This window comes from Mustela nivalis (genome assembly GCF_964662115.1).
Source record: "Mustela nivalis genome assembly, chromosome: 15".
Taxonomy (NCBI): Eukaryota; Metazoa; Chordata; class Mammalia; order Carnivora; family Mustelidae; genus Mustela; species Mustela nivalis.
In genome coordinates, this window is record NC_139034.1 from 15,787,155 (window position 1) to 15,802,436 (window position 15,282).

General features: G+C 46.1%; 1 long non-coding RNA gene across 4 annotated transcripts; it reads left to right on the plus strand.

Moving 5' to 3' along the window:
- Nucleotides 1-3,006: 3,006 nt before the first annotated feature.
- Nucleotides 3,007-9,333, plus strand: LOC309848709. 4 transcript variants are annotated; one of them, XR_014303232.1, is made up of 5 exons: nt 3,014-3,085; nt 3,946-5,038; nt 5,925-6,027; nt 6,365-6,528; nt 9,034-9,333. It is a non-coding gene; the product is annotated as an uncharacterized lncRNA (long non-coding RNA). The 4 variants fall into 4 exon arrangements; XR_014303229.1 differs by having other exon boundaries at nt 3,007-3,071; nt 3,946-6,027; XR_014303230.1 differs by having other exon boundaries at nt 3,946-6,027.
- Nucleotides 9,334-15,282: the final 5,949 nt, after the last annotated feature.

Genomic DNA, 15,282 nt, shown 5'->3' on the forward strand with positions numbered 1-15,282 from the left:
CTGTGTGCTAAGCTTGAGAACTTGGGACTGTATCTTGAAGGAAATACTTTGGGACCTAAAATGATCATGAATTACAGAAAATGGTCTCTTCCCTCAAGGAGCTTACAACCTAGTATAAATACACTCAGCTTAAAGTGGAAGGTTGTGCTAAGTCCCCATAACTTAAGTACTAGGGAATTTCATGCGTTCCTCATCTTGAAATGTTAGACTAGATTTGTACGGTATATAAATGATCATATGACTTAATTTCCTCGTTTCCGCTGTAGGCTATCCTTTTTTTTTTGTTTTTAAAGATTTTATTTATTTATTTGACAGACAGAGATCACAAGCAGGCAGAGAGGCAGGCAGAGAGAGGAGGAAGCAGGCTCCTCACTGAGCAGAGAGGCCGATGTGGGCTTGATCCCAGGCCCTGGGCTGAAGGCAGAGGCTTTAACCCACTGAGCCACCCAGAGGCCCCATGCTGTAGGCTATCCTTAAGTATGAGTGGAGAGTTTGGAATTTTGAGCATCAGAGAGACCCCTACCCAAAAACATTTTGGGGGGCTATTCCTTACTTTATCTGAAATTCTACAAGTGCAACACTGTGTCTCTCTTTTTAGGGCTCCTAATTAGACAACAGGATTTTTTTTTTTTTTTTAGATTTTATTTATTTGACACAGAGAGAGATTGCAGGTAGCAGAGCAAGAAGGGGAAGCAGGCTCCCAGGACCCTAAGACCATGACCGGAGCCGAAGGCAGAGGCCTACCCACTGAGCCACCCAGGCGTCCCCAACAACAGGATTTTTTTTTTTTTTAAGATTTTATTTATTTGAGAGAGAGAGAGAGCGAGCATGAAAGGGGCAAGGGGCAGAGAGAGAAGCCGGCTCCCTGATGAGCAGAAGGCCTGATGTGGAACTTGATCCTGGGACTCCAGGATCATGACCTGAGCTGAAGGCAGTTGCTTAACCAACTGAGCCACCCAGGTGCCCAACAGGACATTTTTATTATCAACAATTATTTGATAAATAATTATCAGCCAGCACTTGCCAAGCCATTCCCTAACGGACACCTGAGTGAGGCAGTTTAACTCTTTCTTCTTCCAAGTCACTAAATCTATCCATGAATTTACATCCCAGAGACAAAGCACCTGCCCCATAACCTCAATCTTGGCAGAAATGAATTATATCATCACGTTACCATGTTATTGCGTGGTTCTAAATCTTTATTAAAAGTCTCATATGAACCATCTGCTTGAAACATATCTGTGTCTTCTGTGGGATCAGAGTTGAAAATACATCATTCAAAACCTTTTAAACAGGAACCGATAAAAACAATTTCTGCCCGGGTTTAATTTCAGGGAAACTCCTGTGGGCGATCTAAAAGCAAACGTGAACACCTTCATCTAGGTTCAAGTCTACTGTCCAAAAGCTGTAGCAGAGCTTCATTTAGCAGACAGTTACATAGGGTGATTATGTCTCCACACCCTCTTAGGTGACTCCCCTTGCACATTTTCATCGAACAGCTCCTCAGATCCGTTTGCCAGTAGAAAAGGCAATATCGAATAAGGACATTTCCCTTCTGGTGGTATCAGGTTTTCTGAGAAGAAACCAGTGGCACTTATTCACTCACTTGTCAAGGGGCTTTTTTTCCCCCTCCCCTCCATTACAATGAGGCCTGTTGAAGCAAATCTTTGGGCCGGTTTCCCGAAGAATGTGTGCAAATTTCCCGTGGACATAACAGTGGAATTGAATTTCCAAGCCCCGGGCTGCCAGTGCAGAAGCAGAGTCGATCTTACGTCCCGCCCCGCTGGGCGACAAATACTGAGAGAACGTGGTCTTGCTCCGTCCCAGAGGTACAGGAGCGTCGTACTCCTGCTGGATTAAAAATCTCACGGTTGCCGTTTTAAAATGAATCCGTCTCAGGAAAACGAGCGCCTTCGTCCCTGGGTGGGCTCGAACCACCAACCTTTCGGTTAACAGCCGAACGCGCTAACCGATTGCGCCACAGAGACCGGGCTGCGAAACTCGCCGCGCGATGTGTACAGATTTCCGCGGCCGCGGAGGCTCTCGCCGCCCAGGGCGTCGCCGCGCCAGCGGGGCAGCAGAGCGCGCGGAGGCGGCCGCGGGAGGGGCCGAGGCTGCAGGAGGCCCCGGCACGGGCGCGGGAGGGGAGCGGCCGAGCGTGCGGCCGCGCGGAGGGAGACGGAGGGAGAGAGGGAGGACGGGCGGAGCGGCCGGCACCCGTGAGGGGAGGAAGCGCGCCGCCGCGGCCGGCCGGGGCTCGGGAGCCCGCCCCGGCTGGGGTGCGAGCCGACCGCCTTCCTGCGCCGGCCCGTGGGGCGCGGAAGGGCGCACGGTGCGTGTGTGCACTGGCCGCGCGGGGGCACCGCCGGGTGAGCGCGACCCCGTGGAGGCCGCCCGGGTTCCGCCGGGAAGAGCTGGGGAAAGGGGTCACGGTCAAGCCTGGGCGAGAAGAGCCAAGGGCTGTGCGGCCTTGAAACGGGGGGGCTCGGAGCGCGTGTTAGGCCCCACACTTTCGGGCTGTTCTCAACCTTTGTGTGTCCCCCCGCCCACCCCCGACCGTGGCTCCCCGCTCTCCTCAGTACCCCCTCCCCCTACTGTTAAATTTTAATTCCAGAGAGACACCGTGTATCCGAATTTGCCGAGCGTTTATCTGTGCTTGCACCTTTAAAAAAATAATAATAATAATAATTTATTTTTTCCCCCCTCCTCCTAAGAACCAACTTCTGCCCGCTTTGAGGGAATATGGCCTCCGTTGATAACGCACGGTTTAGGGAACATCAAAAGGGGCTTCGTGGAGGGTGTGGCGATTAAGACAAGCCTTTAAGTTCGAAGTGGCCACTGGAGGCGTCCCTCTTTCCCGACTTCTGGACTGAGCCCACGGAAATCGAGGATGCCGCAGTGTGTCGGAGGGGGACGGCCGCAGCAACAGCCTGGGCCAGACCCGACCTGGGCGAAGAAGGCGCTTCCCGGCTTCAGTTTTCCTTCCGGACGCCCAGTGGCAGGAGCTCCGCGGGCCCCTTCCAGCCTCCTCGCCCTGCAAAATGGGGGCACTCACTCCAGCACTCCACGGGGTAAATCCAGTCCTGTATGTTCCGTGTTTCCATCCGATTGGACCCCAAACCCAATCCTTCTAGGTCTTTTTCTTACCCCCTTTTAAAAAGCGCACAGTTCGGGGTCTTTAAGGACATCCGTATTGCTGTGCAGTCGTCACTGCTCTCCAATCTGCAGAACCTTGTCTGTCCTTTTCCTCAAGGAGGCTCTGTACCCATTAAACACTGAGTCCTCATTCCCCTCTTCCCCTAGACCCTGTCAACTATCCTTCTACTTGGTGGCTCTGCCAATTCAACTAAGCTGGGTAACTCGTGTGAGCGGAATCAGTCCTTTTGCGCTCGGCTTATTTCACTTAGCACGATGTTTTCAGAGCTCATCCATGTTGTAGCAGGTGCCGGAATTTTATTCCTTCCTAAGGCTGAATCATATTCCATTGTATGGCTACGCCACATTTTCTTTACCCAGCCACGTGTCAGTGGACGCTTGGGTGGCTTTCACCTTTTGGTTATTGTGAATAATGCCGCAGTAATCATGATGTACAAATATCACTTTGAGACCTTGCCCTTAATTCTTTTGGGTGTATCCCCAGGTGTATAATTGAGGAATCATAGGGTAGTTCTATTTTTTAATTTTTTGAGGAGCCATTGTAGCACTGTGCCACAACAGCTGCTCAATTTTACATTCTCACCAACAAGGGCTTCTGTTTCTCTATATCCTCACCAACCTTCCTCCCTTCCTTTTTTTTTTTTCAGGAGTCATCCTAATGGGTACAAAGTATTACCTCATTGTGGTTTTGATTTACAGTTCCCTAACAATTACTGATGTTGAACATCTTTTCTGAACCCTTCCTTTGAATCTGGGTTCTATGACCAGTCTTCTCTTGGTTTCTTCTAGCAAGAGCCAGTTCTGCCTCATGGAGGAGGAAGCTGAGGGCAGCTTCTGTTAAGGAGGGCAGCTTGTGATAAAGAGCAGAGAGAAGGGGCAAAGTGGAGCCCACAGCTGAACCTGAGCGGTGCCAGGAGAGGAGATGAAGGGGAAATCATCTGGAATCCAGAGATTCTGTTGTCAGGAGGTTCTTCACCGTCTGGGCTGGGCAATTTTTGCAGTCAGTTACATTTATCCTGGCTCTGTAGGGACAGATATTTGTGTATGTGTCTCCTGTGAGTGGCCACGGGTAAGGAAGGACTTGTTGGGCTCCCCCCTGTGCATACTGGAACGCATGTTTTTGGAACTGCGTTTGTAAAAGTTAAGTTAAAATGACGCTCACTTAACAGAATTTTCCATTTGCATTTTCAGTTTCTTCTCAAGAACTATGGGGATGCTTATTTAAGTGTTTAAATAATTATCTCTTTTGTATGTGTGTGATTGCTCTTAAAAACACGAGATCTTTTAGATGTATAAGAAACAGAACTTTCTATAATTCCATTCAGTTTTTATTTTGATTCCTGTTCTGCTGCTGCCAAAACCATAATCTCGGTTAATTTAGGATTTTTCTCTGTCTGCTTCCCTGGAGTTGTTTCTGAGGGCTGACATTTTGGAGGGCGGTCGTTTATCTGGTCCTTGAGTCAGATGTGCCTACAGATTGCTGGGGAGGCCATTTTGCTCCTGTCGTAGGATCCACAGCTGTCCTGTGCATCCACTGAGGGGTGGGAATCTCTACAAAATTGATGTTGGTGCCTCAGCCATTCCATAAAGTCATTCCTGGCACAGTGCCCTCTGCTTATGGGACCTCTTTGTGTCCTCCCACAAATTCACATATTAAAATCTAATCTCCAGTGTGATGGTTTTTGGAGGGGAGGACTTTGGATGTAACCATAATAGAATTAGTGCCCTTTTAAGAAGAGGCCAGAGAGCTAGCTCAATCTTTTCTCACCATGGGAGGAGACAATAAGAGGGCTGCGGTCTGCAACTCAGAAGAAGGCTCTCGCCCACACCTGACCATGCTAGCCCCCGGATCTGAGACTTCCAGCCCCCGGAATTGTGAGAAGTAAGTTGTTGCTGTTTACAAGCTACCCAGTCTGTGGTACTTTGTTATGAGTTGGCTCAGTCCGAGCCAACTCAGATAGGACCCCAAACTTCTCCATTTTCTTCATCCCCCCCTCACACTCCTGTTTCTCCAGATATGAGATGTACAAGTGAGGTACCTGGGTGAAAGGAAAAGAAAGCAAAAATGAAAGAACCACTAGGTGTACTCCTGATGCACCAAGTCCCATCTGAAGGTCTGTGGCTGCCCTTTCAGTCATACTTCTTTGAAAATATTATCTAATTTTCTCTATTACGCTAAGCCCTGGGGTCTCTCTTCCTCTGTATTCATGTGACTGCAGTGATTTTCTGAAGGGAAGATGCCATTAATAGGCCAATTGTGTCAAAGAAATAGGTACTTAACAAAACTCTAAATCAGACATTCCAGGAATTAGATGGTTCTGTTGATTGCAATTACACTCTCAACTAGAAGCCCCCACTAACAGGTAAGGTCTCCGAGGACAGAGATTTTAGTTGACTTTGCTCCCTGTTTAATCCCCAGCAACTACAACAGTGCCTGGCACATAACAGCCTCTCAATAACTATGTGCTGACTCCATGAGGAAATGAAAGCCATAAGCCAAAAAGTAAACTGGAAAAGATAAAATGGGACAGAAAAATTAAATTCCTAATATATAAAGAGCACTTATCAATAGCTATGAAAAAAACACTCTTTGCAGCTCAACCCCCCCCAAAAAAAACCCCTGAAAAAAATGCCAAAAAATTGGGACATGAATGGAATGTTCCTGAAAGAAGAAATGCCAATATAATCATGAAAGTTGGGCTACACTAGTTACCAAAATCAAAATTAAATCAAATAAAAATTTCCTTTTTCCCAAATAGCAAAAAAAGAAAAAAAAGAGGTAATACTAGAACACTGTCACCGGCGAACAGGCCACTTTCACACAGGACTGATGGGAGCAAACCTGGAATGTTTTCTCTGGATAGCAGTTTGGTAATATAAACATTAAACGATATTTATACCCTATTGTTCTAGAAATTCTATGTTAGAAATCTATCCTAAGAAAGCAAGCAGATTGGGTGACTCAAGTTTTACGTATATTGTCACAGTATTATATATCCTAGTGATAAACAGGAAAAACCTGAATGTCCCGAAACAGGAGAAAGTGATAAATTATGGTATATTTAGAAGATAGAGTGTTAGTTATGCAGACATCAGAAATAATTTTTTAAAAGATTAAAAACATAGAGGCGTGGTAAAGCATTAAGTAAAAAGTAGGATAGAGAAACATATCGTAAAAACAATATTTTCAAAGAAGATTTGATGACAGGGTCCTGATAAAATGTGAAGTTCAAAGACAAGATGGGGAACTGTATAATTCAGAGCCGCATCATTCTTTCTCCGCATCTCACTGATGGGAACACCGCATGATTATCACCTCACCTGAGCCCACGGCAACCTTATGAGGCTGATACTATGATTCTCATTTTACAGGTGAGGGAATGTGTGCGGGGAGCAATATGTTCAGGTAACATATTGAGCTGTAGGGCCAGGTTTCAGACCTGGAGTCAGGCTCCAGCGGCCACGCTTGTTTAACCTTGACCCACGCAGCCTCTCACTGCACAGGCAACATGAGCCCGCAGCGAGGCAGGCATGTGTCCACGTGTGCGCCGTAGCGGGCAAATTCTCCACAACAGTATTAGTGGCCATCCCTGGGGGGTTATTTTTCTTTTCTTCTTTACCCCTTTTCACCATTTCTCAAGCACGTGCAGCAAGCAATAGTTCCTTTAAGGAGCCAGTGAGGAAGGGCGGCAGCAGCAGTTTCCCTAAATTACAGATAGAGGGTGGTAGGTGGTCATTCTCCACCCGACTTCTGGGGCTGGGGCCAGAAGAGTGCCCCTTCGAGGTAACGGAAGCGACTAGGACAGTCCAGCCTGTGTACTCCAAGGTCTCTGCCAAGTGCAGTGTAACCATTAACGCCTGCCTCTCTTCTCCAAGTCTTTAACTTCCTGAGAGAAGGGTGTCCAAGGGCATTGTAAACAGTTTCTGTGGGGAGTTTTGCAATGTGTGACTCTTTTAGTAATGAATATGCTTTCATTTAAAAAGAACTGGAGTGCCTGAGATTTTTAGGTGACTTTTATATTTCTTCTGAATGCTTAAAGACACCTCTTTGCATTGATTTTATTTTCTCTTTTACAACAAGTTGTTTTCCTTTAGGAAGTATAACCCAACCTACAGGAGAATATTAAGACTTTTTGTAACATTGGTAAATATGCTATGAGATATTTATACATTTTGAGCTAAATGGCGGTCTGCAGATATTTATTGAATCCTGTTAGGAGCTCGGCTAGATGCCTCAGGGACCTCCCTTCTGCCCAAGACACATCATTCCCGCCCACAGATCACTTTAATCTACTTTGGGAACCAGGAGATATCTAAAAACATTTCAGGCAGGAAGTGCTAACAGCCTGGCACAGACGGTAAGTGTTTCAGGAATCTGAGCTGGGAATCCTCCCTGAGCTATCAGTAAAGAACCTATGGAGGAAGTGGGTCTTGGGCTGTGTCCTTGGCAGGATCCTTTGGTTGGGAAGGAGAAGGAATAGAGGTGGAGAAGAGAGGATCAGCCCAGAGGAAGCAGAGGATCTACATGGGATGTGGTAGAACATGAAGAAAGCTAATGGGGGATGGAGCATGGAGGGTTTTAAATACCCGGCTAGAAAATTCACATTACAAATGATACTGTTCTTAAGAGAGGACAAATTTTAATGACTTAAATACTCACCAAAGGGGCAATGTCTGCGTTTTTATTTATATTTATGGCATATTTATACACTTGCACTGAACATTTTGAGAAGAGAGACTTGATGATGGGCAGGTTTTGAGGAGGCTTCGTCTAGCACGTGAGGATGGGGGAGCATGTGGAAGTAGGATGACTAGGTGACTGTTTCACTAAACCAGATGTGAAGAGAGGAAGCCTCATTTGGACGGGGCCCCAGGGAATGGAGGGGTGATGAGAGACAAAGGCTTCAGGAGAGAAGCAATGGGATGTTATTGATAAACACATGTGTTGGAGCTACTGGTGCTACCTATGGCAATGACACTGGCTTTGAGAATTTTCTTGTGCCATGACATCTAATGATTGCTCATATGTTGTGTTTTTTGTCTTGTTTTGTTTTTTTAAAGAAAGAAGTTCCACAACTCTCCTTACAGGTCTGCCATATAATCGAGGCTTAATACAGTTTTTGACTACATGGGCTCTCTCAGGGGTCCTGTCCTCTTGCTGTAGCCCTTACTAACCAGATGGCCTTTCTGATTTCTGATCTAAATATTGCTATATATTAAAACCCCATTTCTCAAGTGTATCTTTTGTGAAGAAGGGGAATTAGCTGTTCCTGCCGGTTGTCAACTTTCATATCTGTAATGGGAGGCAGACTTCAGTTTGGTTTCATACTGATAAACAGCAGCCAGCCCTGTAACTTTTGTCTTTAAGTCCAGTTTTGCAATATAGATTTGCCTGTACAAGCAAGGTGCTTGCACGAAATAGAAACTGGATTTGTGTAGGGTCCTGGAGACCAACAATCTGGAAAGAATTTATTTGTGTGTTAACTGAGGCATTATTTTGTGCTCCGAGGAAGACAGAATGATGACCTCTGGGTGAGAGGGGATTTCATAAACACAACATAATAAGTACAAACAGAAAAGAAAGGGCTGATGCATTTGATTAAATTCAAAATATAGTAAAACTTATGTTAAATGAATAAAAAGTAAACACGTTTAAAAAACAAATTGGAGAAGAATTTTCATCGCATGTACCCAACAAAACCTTAGTATACAAAATTCATAAGGAATGCCTACCAGTTAGTGGAAGATAAACAACAAAACAGAAAAACATCAATGGAGGGAAATTCCATATTGCCAATAAACTCGTGAGAAGACACTCAACTCTTCTAACAGTCTGGGAACCAGAATCATAATGAGATGTCATTTCACACCCATTAGGTCGGCAGACTTCGAGAAACTTGACGAATCCAGTTGATGGGGATGTGGAGCACCAGCACTTTCATCTGTTATGGATGAGAACAGGTGCACCTGCTATGGAGAATGGCTTGTCAGTTTCCTGGTGACATTCAAGAGACTCATTCCCTCCCGCACAGAGTTTCCTTCCTAGAGACGTGTGTTCAGGATATATACAAGCCTATTTGATCCAATATTGTTCCTGATACTGAAACATTTTAAATGACTCAGATGTTCATCTGAAGGACTGTGGATAAATAAACATGGTTTATTTAGATACCGCAATACTGTATAGCAGTTTCAATAATGGATAGGACCTTTGTTTACCAATGTGTATAAATCTAAAAATAGAATGTTGCAGAAAGCTTAGGTATAGGTATGGGTCCATGTGCCCATGCAGATCAAATAATACAGAGCAGGTTACAGTGAAAAATCATGGTGTTCCATAGTTCCTCCCTTCCGTGAATCCACAGCTCAGAAGATGTTTTCATTCTCTTTCTTTTCCTTCCTTCCTTCTTTCCTTCCTCCTCTCCTCTCCTCTCTTCTTCTCTTCTCCTTTCTTTTCTTTTCTTTTTTTCTTTCTACTTTCTTCCTCTCCCTTCCTCCCTCCCTTCCTTCCTTCCATAGAAACAGTTTTTCTACTAAGTTCCTCTTGTGGCTCCTGTCATAACTCTAGATTATATGTTGTTATCTCTATTAGTTAGCCTCTACTTATTTAGAAGACTTGAACATTCCCTTTTAACTCTCCAATATGAAGATATTACTTTACACTCTCCCAGTCTCCCATCCTCTTCCCAGTATTAGTATTTATATATGTAGTAGGCAGAATTTTTTAAATGTATGAGCCCTCCTTTGTGGTTCTCTGGATGTTCCATTTTCATAGCAACCTATTCTTGTTGCATGGGTACAACAGGGCTGGGCAGGGGGCGTGTGATTGAGCCTGCAGGACTTTCACTCAATGCTCGAGTCTGGGTATGGCGCCATCAGCAATTACACCCGATCCTGCAGGGAAGCCCCTCATTTGTCTGGTAAGCCCAGCAGTTTGCTCACCTATAAAGCAGGAAGACCATGTAGCCAACGTGGGCTTCCACAGCCGTTGTCTATTTTCAGGCAAGGTATCTTTACCGAGTAGACTTTGGATTCAGAGCTCTGGGTAAGGTGGTAAGAAGTGAGCTGTCAGGCTGCAGGGGTCTCCAAATAAAGACCTCAAGAGGGCTGAAGTGTTTTGTTCAGTATCTTTGGGTTTGGCTTGGTTTTGTATGGGGGTAAATGTTGACAGCTGGCTCTCTGGGCAGTGATGGGTTAAGATGGTGTCAAGGGCAGTTGTTCATATAACACGTCCTCATGTTCTCTCGCTTGTCATCCCACTTCTTTCCTCTGCCTTCTAACAGAGGTGCTGACTCTGACTCTGAGCCCAGAAACATGTCAGGGTCCTATGAGGTGGATCAGCTTCCAGCTTCTCTGCAACAACCACAGAAAATTCTAGATTATGGTTTCTCTTTGAGTATCATCAGGCAACTTTCTTCATTCTGTCTTGCAGCTTCCAAACACTTAGAGATGTTTCTCTTTTGTTGGAGCGGCAGAAGCTGCTAGCTGAACACCCAATATTCATATTATCTTGGTTACTAGACAAAACCTCTCTATTGTTGGAAGTGATGGCTAAATAACATACCCCAGCTTTCCTTGCAGAGTGGCCAATGAAATGTAAGTAGAAGTCATTAAAAGAGACTATCAACAAACACAAACAAACAAACAAAACCCACAACTCCTAAAAGAGATAGACTTGGGGTGCCTAGTAGGCTCAGTCAGTAGAGCATGAGACTTTTGATATGGGGGTTGTGAGTTCAGGCCCCACTTAAAAATCTTAAAAGAGATCACTTAAAAATCTTTTTTTTTTTTTAAAGATTTTATTTATTTATTTGACAGAGAGAAATCACAAGTAGATGGAGAGGCAGGCAGAGAGAGAGAGGGAAGCAGGCTCCCCGCTGAGCAGAGAGCCCGATGCGGGACTCGATCCCAGGACCCTGAGATCATGACCTGAGCCGAAGGCAGCGGCTTAACCCACTGAGCCACCCAGGCGCCCCAATCACTTAAAAATCTTAAAAAAAAAAAAAAGAGAGAGAGAGAGAGAGATTCAACCAGTACTTCTTCCTGTTTGTCTTCCCCCTTCTCTTTTCCTTCTTGTGTGGAACAAGGCTGTGTTTCCTGGAGCTGCAGCTGCCATCTTGGCACAATGTAGAAAAGGCCAAGAACTCTCCCAGGCCTCAGGCCTGGCATTTTTGCATATTTTCAAATATTTGCTCCTCCAAAGGAGGTTTAGGTATTGTTGCCTGGGGTCTTGGGAGTGTGGCAGGAATATATTTCCCTGCCTCATTGTCAGGTTTGGCCACGTGACTTGCTTTGGCTAATAAGATGTTAGTGGGAGAAACCAGAAGAGCATTGCGCGTTTCCACCAGCCTTTTTGCTCTCTTCCCTCTGCCTTTACAAAGGCACAACCAGGAGAGAGGCTGTTCCTTTAGCCTGGATTCTGTTATGAGAAGACTGCTAACATATACAACAAGTACGAAATAAACGTTGGCTGGGGCCCCTGGCCCACTCAGTAGAGCATGCGACTCTTGATCTTGGGGTTGTGAGTTCAGGCCCTATGTTGGGTGTGCAGATTACATAAAGTCTTAAAAAATAAATTAACCTCTGTTGTTGTAAGCCACGGAGATTTCAGGTTTTGTTACTACAATGTTATCTACTGGCAAGTTCACTTATACAATCTGTAATAGGATATCAGGTGCTGGGGTTTCAGAGCTGAGGGGAAAGGGTGAAAAGTGCTTGCACATTCTGAAGAGAGATGCCAGCTCAACCTGCAGCTAGGTACCATGACTGAGGGAAAATGCTTCCGAAATTCTGAAATAATGACAGTTTGGATCCTCTTGGGAGCTGACCCTAAGCTGAAGTTAAGAGGGCAGGGGTTTATTGGGGGGAGGAGTGGCTATAATAGATGATGGAGGAAACAGGGTTGGACAGAGAGACCCCAGACTTGACAGGAATCTGAGAAAGTATTGGCTAACCCCGTGGGGACCTCTGGACCAGCAGCCGTCCACTAGAGGTGTGTCATATAGAGCCAAAATAGCCAGGCCGTACTGTTCTTGTTTGAGGTTCCACAGTGACCCCTGTGCTGGGGAGTCTGTAACTCACTAGCCCTTCAAGTGGGAGGTCCTTCTCCAGCTGACCTTCCACCACTCGCCTCGGTCCCTGTCTCCAGAAGCAGGACAGCACTGGACTCTGTCTTCTTAGGTTTCTCAATGGCCGGCAGTTCTGTGGGTAGGGATCCTTTTGGGATCACAACAGGTACCTTCCACAGTACCCATTTGGGCCATGGAAAACCCTGTACATTCCTCTTCTTTTTGTGAAATTGTGGTCAAACCGTATTATAAACTTTGACATCTTAACCATCTTTAAATGTCCAGATCAGTGGGGTTAACTAGATTCCCATTGTTGGGCAATGGGAGACTTGTGCATCTTTCATGGACAAATTCTGGAAGTACAGGCTGCTCCCACTGTAGCCCTCATCCCACGCCCCTGGCACCAGGCTCTATGCCTCCCAGACTCAAGAGACACAAATCAAGCTCTTGCAAGAACCATCCCACAGCCTCCTGCCCACCCTATAACAGCTCCGGGCACATGTCCTTCTGCATGTGAGAAGGGCTCCCGCTTCTTCCAGCGGCTTCCTTAAACCTCCTTTCACTTGTTGTTTGATCTGGGGAGGAAAGTACCCAGTTCCTGTCTCCAGGAGGGAGAAGAGGGGGCAATGTGTTAGAACTCGGATGCTAATGCTGCTGCTCAAAGAAATCTCCGTTCCTGGATCCCTCAAAGCAGGTTACAGCAATATAGGTGCCCTGGATTCTGTCTACAGGAAAGAACTTGCTGCCAGAGGGGAAGGGTGAGGGAGGGGCGCCAAGTAGGGGAGGGGGATTAGAGGGACACACTTCCACTTAGAAAATCAATAAGCCCCAGGGATGAAAAGAATTACACAGTAATATTGTAAGAACGTTGTAGGGTGACAGGCAGTGACTATGCTGGTGGTGGTGAGCACTGCATCATGTATAGAATGGCCCATTCACTACACCGAACACCGGAAACTGATAAAACATTGTATGTCAGCTAAACTCTGATGTAAAGAAAAGAAGGAAAGAACTTGCTGTCCCGCTGTGAAGAGTTCAGTAAGCCTCCAGTCTCCAGCCTCCAGCCGTGGCACCTCCAGCATCTGTCATAGTATTTGAGCCAAGGTCATGTGCTTCTGGGAAGTTCCCCATGGAGGGATCACATGGCCCCTCCCAAAGCTGATGGAGATGAGAAGAAGGCAGCGTTTGGATGACGTGTGGTGCCATGACGGCGGGCACTGGACAGGGGAGAGAACTTAGCCAACAGTACCAGCCCAGTAAGAAAACCAACGCAAGCACTCCCTTTCCACTCACGTTTCCCCACCCCCTCCCTTTCCCTCAGATCCTGGGAGCAAGCAGGGGAGGAACCCATGTGGGGGATGGAGTCCACATACCCACTGCTGGCCTCAGCCTGTTGGGGTCTCCCATGAACAGCCTCTGAGCCTCTGCTCTTGTGTTTTGTTCCCTGTGCTCACTCCCAGCGGGGAGAGGATGCCTGTTCCGCCTGCACAAGGAGTGCTGCCCTTTGGTGATGTCTCAGGGGAACAACTGGCTTCACCCCAGAGGACCTTGGGAAGTCTCTCACAGGAGGAACATAAACAAAGCAGGACTCAGCTGACACTGGAGAAGACACTGAGAGGACAGATGGTTGAAGTCTGGCTCAGGGAGAAATCTACTTTGGAGCAGAACGAGGATGGGCTTTTGATAATGTGGTTGAGGACAGACACAGGGACAGAAGGAAATCTGCAGCCAGAGGCAATGGCCAGGAAGGAGACGAGAGAGAGAGAGAGAGAGACTGAGACAGAGAGAGAGAGAGAGAGAAAGGCAGCAAGGAAAGGAAAATTTAGAATGGAGATATGTCAGAATGCCCAAATCCCTGGTCTAACACTTGCATCCCTAATTAAAAGGCAAGGGAATCTTTGTACTTCCTGTGACACGTTGCCAGCTGGTGTTCAAGAGTCTTGACCCGAATGACAGGCCTGCCTCCATTGCTGTGTAAGCACACTCTTTTGCATAATCACTCCTGCATAGCATTTTTTCATTTTTATTGATTTGTCTTAATTTAATACACATGTAAGAATATCTTCCATTTAAAAAAATTTGCATCTCTTTAATTGCTTTGGAGGCTGTGCACTTTATTCTTTGGTGATTTACTCTGCCAATAAATCTGTAATCCTACCGTGAGCATGTTTTATTTGTGTAATAAGCCAAGATAAAAAAATACACAAGAGGCACTGACTATGAATTAGATGCATTGATGGGGATCAGGATGACCGAGGTGAGCGAGGTGCCGTCCATGTTCGGAGTAACCTGTAGTTTGGTTGGGGAGACGGGGTTTGTACATCAAAAGGACTGAAGGAGTAAAAGTCAGAGTTTATTGGAGGCTGGGCTTGTGCTACAGAACACGGATGCTGAAGGAGTTTCCTGTAGGGAGAGATCAAGACTATCCTAAGCAGTAAGAATGGATACATTTATGACATTCGTTTCAAAACTCACCCCTCTCATAGCAGGATGTGTCTTTTGGGGTGGGGATAGAAGGTCTGCCGGTCTTGCTTCTCAGGGAGACTGAAGGGGGTGGGAACACAAAGGACAAAGGACCAAATGGAGGAGGGTGGTGCCAACCTCACGCCTAGGTCACCTCCTCAGCAGCCTGCTCTCCTTTAGGAGCCCTCCCAATCAGCGTGTTCTGTCAGGGTTCTTTTAGAAGCTACTTCCGGAGAAGGAAGGCAAGAGGAAGTTTCCAGCAAAAAAAAATCCAAAGGGAAATCTATCCTACAGGCACAGGATTTTGTCCCATTTTTCCACATGGAGCGTACCTAGAAAAGCCCGTTTCTCTGACAAGGTTCTATGAGGAGGGAACATCCTTTGCAACAGGATCATTCATTCTCTCCCCTTTATCCGAGGCACTGATGGAGTACCCGTGTCACATCCTGTTCTTGCTGCTTCTGGAGGGTCCTTGGCTTTTGTCTCGCAACAAGCATGCTTAACTAACCCTTCCTTGGAGCCTTAACCATCATTTAAAAAAAAAAAAAAAAGAAAAGAAAAAGAAAGGAGACAGTTTCTTCAATCTGGCTCTGCT